Here is a 14763-nt window from a genome sequence, read left to right as displayed (position 1 = left end):
TTCTCCACTAATGAGGGCGATACGGGAGGCGATTACCTGTTCGCGCAGCTCAATAGGAAGTTCTCGATGTTTTGGGGCTCCCATGCTTCCCCAGTCCACTGCTGGATGAGCTTCACCCAACAAGCCTGGGCGCAGGAGCACTCCCAGAAGATGTGCTCCATCGTTTCCTTTTGCCCTTGACATGCTGCTAGTTTTCTGCAACTGCTGTCATGTTTCTTGCCTTCGTGGTACAAGTTGAGCTGCCGTACCGCAACTCGATACGCTACCCATACTTGATACTCCGTTAGCTGATTTCTGTGGGCCCAGACTTGCTTTGGCGTCTAGTGCATCGCTGCGCGTTGCCAGGTGCTTCCGGCTACCACTCGTGAAGTCGCTCTACTGGTCGCTGAAGCTGTTCTACTTCATTGCGGTACCGTTTAAACGGCTGCTGCTTAAGTGCTTTCAGCACATGGTTATTCGCGATATTTTCTTGAACATTCCACGGACAACTGTGGACGCTGGGGGAGCATAAAAGACTACCTTTCCTGCTGCTCCCAGTGCTTGGAGCACTCGTATGTCTGCTGATGTGTCTTCTCCATCGTAATCTGCTCCAACTGGAGTCCAAGCCAGTCCGTTGCTCTGCTGTTCCAAGGTGATACTGGCTCCCGCCGCCGACCCCACGACGACCGTGCCTATTGCAAGGCCGTCCGGTTGCCACTCCCACCGATATTCATTTTCCAGTTCTGGCGGGTGTCGTAAAGTGAGCTCTTTCGTAATTGCCAATGTTGCTCCCATAGGTAGGGCCGGGGCGTTCATCAAGATCGCCAGACCCCACCTCCGTAGCTTTGCCTGTTGGTGCTCCTCCTCCCTCGCGACCGGTATGTTGAGGGAGTACGTTTTCGAGCTTATTCGTGTGATCTGAAGCTCTTCCAACGTGCAAGGTTGGATTCGGTTGAACTTCTTGGTACTCAGGGTTCTGCCTACGTTATCGACAATCCACGGGTTGTCATTCCACGTGTACGCCGGCCAGTAGATTCTTCTTGTGTACTCATTCGCGTTGTGTACACCCGAGCTCCCATGGTAGCTCGATGATCCACGTCCCCGCTGCAGTCCAACTGATCGTTTCTAGTTCTAGTTCATTCAGCGCTATCTGGTCCAGTATAGCCTCGCCTTCCAACTCTGCGGTGGGTTGAAAACATTCACTGACTAGCTGGTGTAATTTGTCTCCTGGTGATACTCCCGCTGAGTGCAAGGGTCGTGTGAGCTTGTTTCTGGGCGTAAGTGTATTCTTCCAAGCAAGTGATGTTACTCGGAACATCCAATGCTTCCACGCCTGCCAGTATGAGTCTTTGCGTTGGACTAGCCAGAGGATCGTTTGTTTTACCCTCTGGGTCTTGCACGCCACCGGGATTGAGACGAGTCCCATTCCTCCTGTCTGTTTAGGAGCGAAGACTAGGCCTGGAGCGACCTTGTGACGAGTACTCTCTGTTGCCGTTGCATGCCTCCACAGAAATTGTTTTTGCAAATTCCTAAGTTGCTTGTCTGCCCATTTAGGCATGTCGAAGGCCGCTGCTGTGAATAGAACCGAGGGAAGCATAATGACGTTCAGGATGGTGATCCGATGGTCGATGCTTGTTCCCAACTTCGTTGTCGTTGCTAACCGTCTTTGGATGTTGCGAATCCTGCCTGTCCAGTTGATGTCTGTCAACAGCCCCTGTGCCCACTTGATAACCCAAATATCGGACGGTGTCACCTCGTCTAAGGACCGGTAGGCCGAAGAACTGGTGTTCTTCGATCGCCTTGTTTAAGAAGATGAGCTGACTTTTGGCTGGTTGCACCTGCAGACCCGAGAGTTGACCGAAGCATTCTACGATATTCATTACTTTAGGGATCTGGTGGGCATGCTGCAGGAATACTGTCGAGTCATCTACGAACGCAGAGAATAAGTGCCGCTGTCCTCCTGTTCCTGGGACTTCCAGCCCTTCCAGTGTGGTGTCCTGCTTCATCGCCAGTGCTAATACTTCCGCCGCAATTATAAACAGTAACGGGGCTACTGGACAACCTTGACGGATACCCGAGACAACTGCCTGCGATTCGGAGAGCTCTCCATTTACAAGAAATCTTGCCGTTGTGCCATCATGCAGCCGCCGTAAGAGATTCACAAATTCTACCGAAAATCCAAACTTTAGTAACGCCAGAAACAGGAATTCCCGCGAGACGGTATCATAAGCTTTCCTGAAGTCGAGAAGGAGAATTACTCGACTTAACAATGCCGAGAGATCCGGTTCTCCTCGGGCCGTGGCGGTCACCGCCAGCATCATCATGACAGTCTTCATCATCTGTCGGCCGTGCACGAATCCCTGTTGTGAGTCGCCAATCGGTTTACTGATAACTTTCTGCATCCTGCCCGCCATTACTTTCATGAAGACTTTGTACGCGGTCTGTAGAAGTGAGATTGGTCTGAAGTCCATTGCATCTACCGAGTCTCCTTTCTTCCTGAGAGGAATAATCAAACCCACCAGGAAGGAGGGAGGCGGTTCCGCTCCTGCCAGTAGCTCGTTACCTATCACTACCATTGCTGGAGCAAGGACCGGCTGAACATCCTTGAAGAAGTCATTGTTTAACCCATCTGGGCCGGCCGCTTTGTGTCGATTGAGTTCGGCAATGGCCCCGAGAACCTCATCAATCGTGATTTCAGCCATTAATTCTCCATTTTGTTGCGGTGTTATCTGCCGATCTCCAGGAATGTGTACAAATTTGTCGAATTCCTCCAGTCTGTTTGGAGGAACAGTACTGTGAACAACTCCGAGGATTGGTTTCCATTCAGAGCCAAATTTGTCTGCTATCTTCATTTCTCTGTGAAATCGGTCGCCATGGAGGTGATGAATCTCTGCAATGGATTGATCTTTCTCCCAGTTGGAGATCCGCTTAAATTCCAACGCAGTTGGTCCATTGTCCGTTCTAGGCGCTGGCCTAGCCGTACAAGCTGTTCCTCACGAGCATCTTCTACATTTGCTTGTAGGAAGTCCCGCCTGGTGAGGAGGTGGGCCCTGTTTTGGGCTTTCAAACGTTGTTTCATTCGTTTTCGACGCTTGCGTTCGCGCTTTTGGATAATCCTAATGCTGCGTACACAAGCATCGGCCGCGTGGTCCCATGACTTGCTCGTGACTTGAGAGCCAACTCCCTGCTCTATTAGTTCCTTCATGAGTTCCCGTTGCAACACAGTGTGTCTAGAAGTCCTGACGGGGTACGTGACACGCCGTGTTGACCGGTTTCCTTGCTTCGGTTGTATTTTGTCATGCTGCAGGTGCAGGCATACACACTGATGATCAGACTGTGCTTCTGGCTCTGGAACTTCCACCCACTGTATGTCTGCCGTCCAAGCTGACAGAACGTAAAAGCGATCGATCCGACTGGCGCTACCCGCTCCCCAATAGGTATAAAATTCCGTCGGGTCTGGGTCCGCGTCATCAGTTCCTGCTTCGCCTTCCAGGGTGACTGCGTCTTCCAGGTCGAGGTCAGTGATTAGATCTCGTAGAGCCCTGCTCTCCGGTTTGGGGCTGCGTCTGCCCCCCATGCGATCTAGAGGTGGACTCTGTACGCAGTTAAAATCCCCAGCTAGTACAACTTCATCTTTGGGCCAGTTCCAACCTCGAATTCTGTTAAAAAACGATTCCCTTTCCGTTGGGCGATGGCTCTGGCGCTCCATTCTGCTATGTTCCATGGTTTTGGTAATTCTGCGTGGTCAGGGTTCAGGAGGATCGCTACACCTCCTACTTTGGATGCGTTCACACTCCAATACGAGAGCTGAGGTGCGTTCTGATTGTTGTGTCGACCCCACAGCCTTTGCCAAGACTCCTTCAGCCTTGTTACCTCCTCGTCAGTACTAACATGGGTTTCCTGCAGCAACCACGCCACAGGTCTTGCTCGGACTGGCGTTCTTCGCCAGGCTCGAAGCCAACTCATTTGGCTCTCTTGTTTGAAGCCTCTCACGTTCTGGGTCTGGAACCGTTGCTCCCCTACCCTTCCTTTTCTTTTCCTCCCTGCATCGAGCCCCGGCTCGCGCAGTGCACGTAGACGCCCGTAGGCGTCCCCAGCAGCCACCTCACTCTTATCCCGTGCTTGAGGTTGCTGCTGCTCCTCGCCACCCTTAATATGGGTGGTCGCGCTCTGGCCCCCCTTGCTCCAGAGCCGTGGAGAAGTAGCGCGCGAGGGCATACCAATCCACCGACTTGTTATCAGTTGAATACGCAGTATGGAACTCCGACACTGTCCGCAGTGCGAACAAGTGTCGTTGAAGCCGCGTCAATGCACCGTTCTCACTGTCCGATTCTCGTGCTGTTATCGCTCTAATTTCTTTTTCAAAAATTTGGGCGCACATGAGATGCTGGGCCAGCCGGCGCTTGTTGCCTACGTCACATAGTTTGAGGATCTCATCTTGTCCGTAGCCCCTTCTGCGTAACTTGACCCAGTCATCACGACTGTCCACTAACGGGGCCAAGTTGTGGGGCGGTGCTCTAGCAAAGCGTGCTTTCCAATCATCTAGCCCTTTGAGTGTTCCTCTGTCGTCTGATCTACTGCGGTACGCAATGAGACTCGCCAGCACACAATCTCGTCTCCATTGCGCTGTCCATTCCATGAGTATTTTGTCGCTTAAACTCGCCATCAATTCATCCGGGAATGCGAATCTCTGCACCATATGCAAAAGCTTTGTCGGTTCCGTTTTCGCTGTGAGAATCCATTTCTCTTCCGAGCTGCTCCCTGACGGGAAGGGAGCTTGCGCGTTCGATGGCCAGATGACCACCATTTGCTGCCACAGATCCGGCCATACCTCGCGGACTGGTGGATTTGCTTCAGCCAGAGACTCCTCCCTCGCCGAGAGAGCTGCCGGGCGGGCTACAGCTTGCTGTGCGCGGTCTGTTTTCGCTCGGACTTCTTGGCGAATGACTTCACACTCCATTGGTGTGAGGGTGTGAGCCCTCTTCGCCTGCACTTTCGGAGATTGGCGATAACTTCGTCTCTGGGTTTGGCTAGACTGGGAGTTGTCCGGACTACTTGCACTGGATGGCGTGTAATTAGAACCCGTCTCCACGTCAGCTGCATCCTGAGCTACTAAGTCCCGCTCCAGCTCTGTATTGGGCTCATGCTGGACGGTCAACTGCCATTGCCGGAGCACTACTCTGGAGATTTGATACTTTTGGAGCATTTGTGTTGTCGCTGCATTGGACTCGTCTGCCAAATCGGAGTTGACGAGAAACTTGCGCTCGGACAGCGTGAGCTGAGAGGCGGTATTGACAAGAAACGCTAGCAGTTCATCATAGCGTTCCGGCTCAGCAGTTTCCAGGATGTGGTGGATCTCGCATTTGAGATCATGTGGGATGGACAATCCCAGAAGCCGCTGACGGAGTTCTGTCAAGTCGCCTGCCCACATGGTGGGGTCCCATAGATCCTCAGTATCTTGCGCTTCCCGGTTTACTTGCCCTACCAAGGCACCGCCTCCGGTCATGTCATCATCTGCATCCTCTAGAACAGGGCGCTTCTCTTCCTGTGAGGAGTCTACCGGCACTGGGATTGCTAGCGACGCCGAATGGACGAACGCCGAGTAACGACGCCCCCAGAAACGGAGCACGAGTGGGTCGTCCTTCTCTGTGTCTTGTTTGGCTTCCCGGATTGCTCGTAGGCAGGCTTGTAACTGCAAAGGGCGTTGTCTCCCAGTCTCGAAGATCTTCCTTCCCCTGGTCATAGTGCTCGGTCGGTACTCCGAGCAGTACCAGAGCTTTTTGTCATCAGTACCGTACGCCAAAACAAAGATTCGCCTGCCGAGAAAGTTGGACGCCGTGGCCATCAGTTCACTGGAGCCCCAATTATATCGCGGGACTGAGTCGTGGATTCTCGACGAGGACAAAGCATATTCCTGCAGGTACCAGCGAAATTGTTACTTGACTCCTTGGGATCCATGCCTTCCCACCCTCTTTCCATATTCACCAGCGTTTGTGTCCGAGTGAAATGGTCAAATTGATCCATGCAGTTGAGTTGTCCCGACCAACAGATCCCACGCTTGATTGCTGCCGTTAATGTATCCATAGTGTCTGCTCGCGCAGCTAAGTTGTGGTTAGCGATGCCTTGAGCTAGCGCCATGGCCATGCAGTTCCCGGATGCTGGTGTGGTGACCTCTTTGATTCCGAGATAACGCTCTACATGCTCAAACGTGGTTACTTCTGCCAGAGAGTCCAGCGATGCCGGCCATTTGTCCCCATGACACTCTCCCATTTCGTGCAGGACTTTGGCTATGACTCCTCTTTGCCGTTGCTTCAGGTATACGACCAATCGCCCACAGGAGTCCTGTGTTGGCAAAGGCCATGGGTTTTGGCCGCAGGCCAATGGCCGGGCCTGTCTATTGGCCTAAAGCCATGTCGAAAGGATTAAATAACTCGTTTCAACCCTACGATTTAAATGTCCAGTGCACTAAGTGCGATACGTTAATTCATATCAAATATTAATAAATCACAGCGCTCCAAACGGCTTAACGCCAGCCGCACTTACAACGCGTTGTCAACGCCAGTGTGTTTGTGGCATGATACCCAAGCTGCTAGAGCTGGTCGTCGCCCCAATGGACAAAGAGAACGACTACGTCGGTGCCTCGCCGGACGGTACCGTCTTCACGACTCGCTCGCTGCGTTGGTGGGCCGCGAGACTGCTCATACAGAAGTGGAGGGAGCCACCCAGCCAACCTGGCGGCAAGGTCATCTCGGTCTCCTGTCCCGAGAATAACAGCATCAAGATCGTCGAAGTCGAGCGTCAGACGTGGCGTTTTGGGCGCCAAGATTGAGGCTGGGCAGTCGGCTATTAATATCTCGCAGGGGGTGAATGCTGCTGTCGCTACCAGCAGCTTCAAGTACGGCATGGTTAATCCATCATGAAAATCTCTAGTATCGGAAGCATAGCCCCAGTTGCCCGTGCTTGTTGCGGTGTAAAGCGCATCACCAGCAACACTTGGACAATCGCAGTTGCTGCAGGTGTCTCCGTCAAATCGAGTGAGTCATCGGCTGCGTCCGTGTTCACCGCCTCATTTGCGCGATCGAACCTGATGTGGCGCTTGTCACTTGATCAACGCCACCCTTTGTGATGGTGATCTCAGAGTTCAATGCCGCACTTGCGCTGGCAGTTTGATCCACCACGGTTTCTGCTGTTGAAGGTATGTCTATGCCCGGGCTAGTTGAAGGCGCCACTGCCGTGACCTGGGGAACCCAAGGCGTTACAGTTGTAACGAAGGGGGTGGAGGTAAAGGGAGGAGCGGATGTATTGGTGTCGGAGACGAAGTAGGGCTGCCGAGACGTCAAAGGTAGACCAGGTCGCGTACAGCTCGACACAGCATGCATCTTGCTGTCTCAGGAGAAGGTGCGCTGGACACGAACGTAACCATCTTCACCCAATGAAGTATCCCCACTGCTTCTTAATGTGCCAATACAGAATGCTATCTTCCCTCTCACCAAACCCACTCCAACGCCCGAGGTCTTATTGCAGTTCGCGCCCGTAAGCACGCCACCTGAGTAGTACTGAAAAGCAGTCGATCGCTGTACAGGAAGGTCGACATTGATTGCGCACGGCATCCTCAACCGCGCCAGGATCCTCACGAACGGGTTCGTAACCGGTCACATCAACTTCAAATTCTGGGCAGGAATTCGTCAAGTAGCTTGCCATATTGCCGTTCTCTGAAGCAAACGGATACGCGTCCAGCGCGCACATTTTGCCATTGCGTTCGCTAGCGATCCAGCACGCAGCATAGCCTCCTCAACAGCCACTGTAGGAGCCCGAAGACGATGTTGTTGCGCTAAATCCCGCCGAACTGGAACAGGATAGCAACGTAATCGTCTCGTACATTCCAGTGACCCCACGCTCACTTCATTAGAAGAGCTCACACTGCCAACAGCAGCGGTCTTGGACGACGGAGTGAAGGGCCCGACCATGCTAGAGACGCTCAAGTGTTGCTGCTGTTACCAATACACAGATCCCTAGAGCCGAGTACACTGAAATGGACCCAATCTACGTCTTAGATTGCTACGTACGTACATTCCCAGTGCAGATGATGTGAAGAAGGCCATTGAGCTCGTTGTTGACGCCATGACGGACTACCTCGCAGGTTGTAATGCGCTTGAGACGTTCTTGTTCGATAAATAGCTGGCGAGTAAAGGGTAGGACGAGGAGATCCTGGTAAAGCTTGGAGAGGCTGGCGCCAACCTCCTACGTTGGCAAGTTGAGCGTTGCTACTGTCTAGTCGCGCTCTACAGACACGCTGTCTACAGAGCTCGGCTCCACGGACCTTACAATCGAGATGGTCAACAGTGTTAGTGCTGTCGTTGCTCACATCAACCAGTACAGCAGTGGCCACACACAGTGCAACGGACGCCACTGCTGCCGAGCCGTTCCAGCTGATGGTCGACAGTGCTCCACAACACCAGTCCTCGCTTTGCTGGCGGCTACCGCTTCGGTCTTGGCGCTGAGGTTGGTATCAGTACTGGCCGCATTCACGGCAATGGCCCCTTGGGCGTGGAAGGTCTGCTTACTACCAAGTAAACTTGTGCGGAGAGCGCCCACATCGTATCGCAGTTCTCGGCTGCCAAGGCCGGCAAGTACACAAGAAGCTATATCTGATATAGACGAATGCAAATGAAGACCGCCGCTCGTTTTGTTCGTGACATATTCGCTGTGATGGAGATGACGACGGCTGTTGTGAGACTTTGCAGCTGGATGTAGCGCTGATGAACGTCGAAGAAGCTGTAATGGGACGTACGTAAAGGAATATTCAACTCTACTACTCAGCGAAAAGATCTGCTAATGGCACTTTCACGGCTCGAATCCCGTGAATGGTATTCTCACGAGGAAAGTCGGCCTGGTTTTCGTTTGGGAACGGAATTCTGACTGAATGCGGTATGGATTCGAGCTCGCTCACCTTCACCTCGTCAACATTTTCTTTTGAACGAGCGTATTCGGTACTGATCTCATCGTCTTGAAATATCTCGTCAAGAACCTCTTCCCACAGTTCCAGGGTCTCCTTCGCATCCGCGAGATCACCGGGATCGTCAAGATTATCAGTACTGTACAACAAACAATCTCTATTTCTTGTGTGATAAACTTCGTAGTATTTAGTAAATCTTCTAATAATATTAAGACTGTATCTGTACTGTTATCAATATATGTACAGTACTAGCGTCGCTCGGTGTACCCAAAGGAAAATGATTTGGACGTTACACCAGAGTCCCTCGACTCCACGCCACCATCAAAACGACGAGCAAGGGCGTAAAGCTGCCCTATGAGAAGGTGTAATTGAGTGATTATGTGCTGTTATCAGCGCCTACTGCGCACATGGACGCGCTTGTTGGCTTTAGCAGATACATTGAGACAGGATCAAGTCCAAGCGGAAGTGGTGTTTTTTTCTCGGAAGTCTCGACGTGCTGCGTCACCCACGCAGAGTGGATGCAAAGTTTCGGCGCTCAAGCGCGTCACGTGCTGCTAGGACACGACACCTGTGAGCAGAAGCAGTCACACTTTAGCGAAGCTGAAAGCTAAACTACACGCCATCGTTCTCCGTGCATTCCTGTCCGACGAAGAGCCCTAACTGCGCGATCCCGTCCAAGTATTGCAGCGTCACAGGCATGCATCTACACTGAAGACTACCGACAAGAAAGGACGACGAGCAGTGGACTGGGATGATGTTGGACTGTAGAGAACGCAGCTTTAACCAGACGTATCGCTACGCTGGAGGCGACAGAAGACGTCTGAAGCGCCTCAAATGCGTCTGGATCTCGTCCAACCAGGCCGACCTTCACCTGGGCAAGCTTCAACTGCTAATAAGCTCTCCTGTGTCGACCATGTAGCCTGGACAAAAACACCGCTGTAGACCGACCGTTCGTGCAAGAATGCGTTCGTTAGAAACTACAACTTCGACGAGAGCAATTCTTGCAGTGAAGAAGTCGAACCATACGCTGAAGCTGCTCGCGTCCGTGCGTGGCTGCGTGAGGCGCCGAAGATTACGCAGCTCGAGATCGTCCCTGTGAAGTGTGGAGGAAGAGCCAGGACTGCGTCCAGCTCAAACCTGAGGCTCAGGTGCCTCCAGGACGCGATGCTCGCGTCCAGAAGCCGGACTTCGACGGACCATTGGCTGGCGAGCCGCCAGCCCCATCCTACTGCTAATCCTACCAATATATGTTACCGGGGTTTTTCCGTGTGCTGCTACACACTCGACAACTTGCGCCGTCAAGAGCAAGCAGCAGCACTCGGTTTTCTCCCCTGCTGGACTTTCAGTCCCTGCAACTTACAGTTGTTACGACTACTTCCTTTATCACAATGGTCACCACTCGGCGTAGCCGAGGAGCGACCATCACTCAGGTTATGAGCCCAAGAAGGAGAGCTGGAAGCCCAGTCCGGAGTACGCAGAGCTCGCGCGCGTCCGACGAGTTGCAGTTGCCTGCAAGAGCAGACGAACCAGCGTCAGACGAGGCACATGCGACGTCACAAGCGTCATCAACCCGAGTTGAGCAACAACTCGAGCTCTTATTGGCCCAATTCGGTACCGTTATGACTACACTGACAAATCAGCAACAAGTGCAGAACATTCCAGTGGAAGCATCCACCCGACGCCCACAAAGGCAGCTCATTCAAGAACTCTCAGCGGCTCGAGCACAACCGCAGCGAGTGCCGACGCCGTACGGGCCCCGCCGAGGAAACCCAAGCACAGAGGAACTTACCGCCGGCGCCAGCACGCGTCAGAGCGAGCCGCCAAGAAACCTAAGAACGTCCGAGGCTGCAGCGCAGCCAGTCTAGACCGAGGCCGGGACCGACTCCGCTACGGACGAACCCATGGTTGGAGACCACAGATGCACGCGGTGCATGAACCAGAGCGGACACGTGCAGTTGAACGCAAGACTTACCGATAACAACTACCAGACGTGGCGCGTCGAGATTTGCTCCATTCTCGACGTCGCACACCTCTTGGACTCCATCATGGAGCGCGAAACGATGGCAGACCAATGTAACGAAGGACAGCGCGGCTGTTTCAAGCAACGACTGCGTGTTGCTCAACGTGAACTTACGATGGGACTTAGTCAAGAGCTACAGATGCGATTTACAAGTGTTATTCAACGTGCTGATCCTATCCTACTGTGGCGAACACTGGAAGATCATTTTGATAACCATCCTGGAGTAAACAGCGTGTTTCTCAAGCGAGATATGCTGAATCGTCGCCTGCAACGTGATGAACGACTTGACGATTACATTCGTGACATCGACGACTACCAACAGAGACTTCGCCGCGCGAACAAGCAGCTGCCTGAGCAGGAAGCCGTCTCTATCCTATTGTCGAATACAGTGGGTGTGTACCCAGCGGTGGTAAGCGAACATGAAGTACGTATTGGACGTGATGAGTCCATTACGTGGGAGCAAGCGATCGAGCGCCTTCGACTCGCTGACCACTCACGCCAAGAGACTGAACTACAGCAAGGACGTGGTGGAGGTGGACGTGCCGTCCAGCGAGATGTTGCATTTGTTGGTGGCCGTGGCGACGGACACAACGACGGAAGAGGACGTCGAAACTCGAGCAGCAGCCAAGCACGAGGCAACAACAACCGCAACAATCGTCGCAGCCGCAGCTCATCGCCGCGTGGGCGGAACAAGCGGCAGAAGAGCAAGAGCTCATCCAGTGCGAGGGATGACGTCGCCAAGCGAAAGGCGAAGACGAAATGCAACACGTGCGGAGAGCAAGGACATTGGAGTGGCGATCCTGAGTGCCGCCAGCGTGGCAACAATAACAACTACAACAACTCGAGCAGCCCGCCGCGCAGGATGATCGATGTGGTTACTGTGAAGACAGCCAAGTCGGCTGCACCGACTCAAGCTGAAGGACAAGAGCATGTACTCGCGGTGCGTGACAACTTCAACTACAAGGACAAGGACAAGGACCAGGACATGGTGGAGTGGGTGTTGGATAGCGGCGCGCAGACCAACGTCTCGAGCGACCTTACCTTGTTTACGGAGCTACACGAAGACTCAGTTGCAGAGCTAGTCTTCGGCAACGGCACAACCGAGCGCGCAACTGTGGGCACAGTGCTTATGCAAGTGCTGAACGAGCACACGGGCAAGTTTGAGGAGCGCCTCCTTGATGACGTGAGCTACGCCAAGTCGGCTGCCTACAACCTGATCTCGCAACCCTACATGCAATTCAAAGGAAACTTCAAGGTGCGCATCTCGCATGATCAGAAGACTACGTGGCTGGTCAAGGACACATTGAAGCTACGCTTCAAGTACATCCGCGGGATGTACCGCATGTGGACGCCACGTCAGAGCAAGAACGTGATGAGCGTCAAGGCCAGTGAAGCGGAGAAGCCCATGACGTTGCTGCACAACCGCATGGGCCACGTTAACATGGAGACTATCCAGACTATGGCAGGAGACTATAACTTTGGCATCAACATGCAGTCGAAGAATTTTGCTCTCTATGAATGCATTCCATGCTTAGAGTCAAAGACGAAGCGCATGAGCTACAAGCGCAAGCCGTCTCGCTCTGCAAAGCCCTTGCACAAGCTTTGTGTCGACCTATGCAGTGTTGGAGTGGATACAATATCGAAATCAAACCAGTTTCTATTGATTATCGACGAAGCTACGAGATACAAGTGGGGATATCTATTAGCCTACAAAGACGAAGCCACGGAGCTGATTCAGAAGCAGATTCGCTGGATCCAGAACCAGTTCCCGAAGGCGACCATCAAGATGCTGTTCTCCGATGGTGGTGGCGAGTTCGTCAACATGCAGCTCGAGACCTTCTGCAAGGACCTCGGCATCGACACGCGTTCATCCAATCCCTACAGCCCGCAGGAGAACGCTATCGTGGAGCGCACGAACCAGACCGTCATGCGGCAGGTCAGATCTATGTTACAAGCTACGCAATTGCCTGTTTCATTATGGGGAGAAGCCTTCCTACATGCAATTGAGACGCTCAACAAGACGCCGACGCCGGTGTTGAAGGACCAGCAGTACCCGTACGAGGCCCTGTACGGAGAGCGGCCAGACCTCAGCGTGCTGCGCACGTGGGGGTGCTTGGTGCACGCGCACATCCCTGATGATTCTCGGCAGAGAAAGGAGAAGCTCACTCCAAGGACGCAGATGTGCTTACTACTTGGCTACAGCGAGAAGACCAAGGGCTATAAGCTGCTGAACCTGCGCACAGGATCAGTGACGACGTGCAGAGATGGAAACATGAAGGCACATGAGAAGTACACGGTGAACACGGTGTATATTGAGCAACTTCTTGCAAACACCTACGCTTACGGAGACTACGACTTACCTGCGGAGATCCCGATCGTGCCGATCCGGACGACAATGTCTACGTACCTGCAGCTTCCTGCAGAGCTTGCAGAAAAACGAGCAGCGGAGATGGCGAAGCTGGCCACTGCTGGTGAGAGCCAGGACCAAGGTGTTGAAGTTGAAGCCGAGTCTGCGACTCGAAGTGATGACCCACAGCTACCAAGCGAGGACGCTAAGAAGCCAGCAGCTTCAGTGGGAGGTTCCAAGCGGAAGAACACAAAGGGCAAGAATAAGGCGAAAGCATGTGCAAATCGAGTGGGAGCCTCGAAGGCCAAGGACAGTCGACGTGATGCTCACGAAGACGAGAACTGGGAGCCATGCACGACGCAGAAGTCGTCGCCAGACGACAGTGCAGCTACGTCGCGACCGAAGCGGAAGCTACAACCATCCGCCCGACTCAAGGACTACGTAGTGACGAATGTGACGAAGCAGAACGTCGATGATGTGCAGATCCCCCATTAGTCACATGCATGCGGCAAGGTCAAAGAAGTGGAAAGGAGTGGAAAGCAGCGATGCAAGTCGAGATGGACTCACAGCAGCAGCACGAAACTTGGGTGCTCGTGCGACGCACGGAGGCCAAGGGCAAGCGTGTCATTTCGTGCAAGTGGGTGTACGCGCTCAAGAGAGACTCTACGGGCCGGATTAAGCGATATAAAGCTCGACTAGTGATCAGAGGCTTTCTACAACGCATGGGCATCGACTACAGTGAAACATACGCACCTGTTATCAGATTTGAGACGATCAGATGCGTGATCGTATACGCGCTGCAACGCGGATGGGCCATCTTGCAGTTCGACGTCAAGACCGCGTTCTTGTACGGTGATCTCGACGAGGAGGTCTACATGGAGCAGCCTCCAGGCTTCGGAGAAGACTCTACGCGCTACGTATGCAAGCTACAGAAGAGTTTGTATGGGCTAAAGCAAGCGCCTCGCGTTTGGAACAAGACATTGCACAAGTTCCTGACGAAGATCGGACTCGAGCGCCTCGACTCTGACTACGGACTCTACGCCAGGAAAGTGGGAGGAGAAGTCACCATGTTGCTCACGGTGTACGTCGACGACCTACTGCTCCTCGGCCCTAGTGACCTTTGCGCTAAGGTTGCTAAGCAACTCAGTGAGGAGTATGAACTCACATCTCTCGGACCGGTCAAGTATCTACTAGGCGTGGAGATACTGATCGACAGCGAGCGTCGACATGCGGTATTTTGCCAGCGGCAACATATTACGGAGGTGCTAAAGCGATTTCACATGGAGGGTTGCAACGCGGTTGCAACACCGAAAGCGCTGCGCGCTGAGGTGGTCACAAATGCGAAAGATGACTCCCCGCCCCCGTACCGAGAGCTCGTTGGTGCACTACAATATCTGGTCTCAGCCTCAAGGCCGGACATTGCGCACGCTGTGCGTAATCTCAGCAAGTACCTGTCCTGAA

Source organism: Phytophthora infestans, genomic scaffold, assembly GCF_000142945.1.
Source record: "Phytophthora infestans T30-4 supercont1.5 genomic scaffold, whole genome shotgun sequence".
NCBI classification, from domain to species: domain Eukaryota; phylum Oomycota; class Peronosporomycetes; order Peronosporales; family Peronosporaceae; genus Phytophthora; species Phytophthora infestans.
This window is presented reverse-complemented; position numbering follows the sequence as displayed.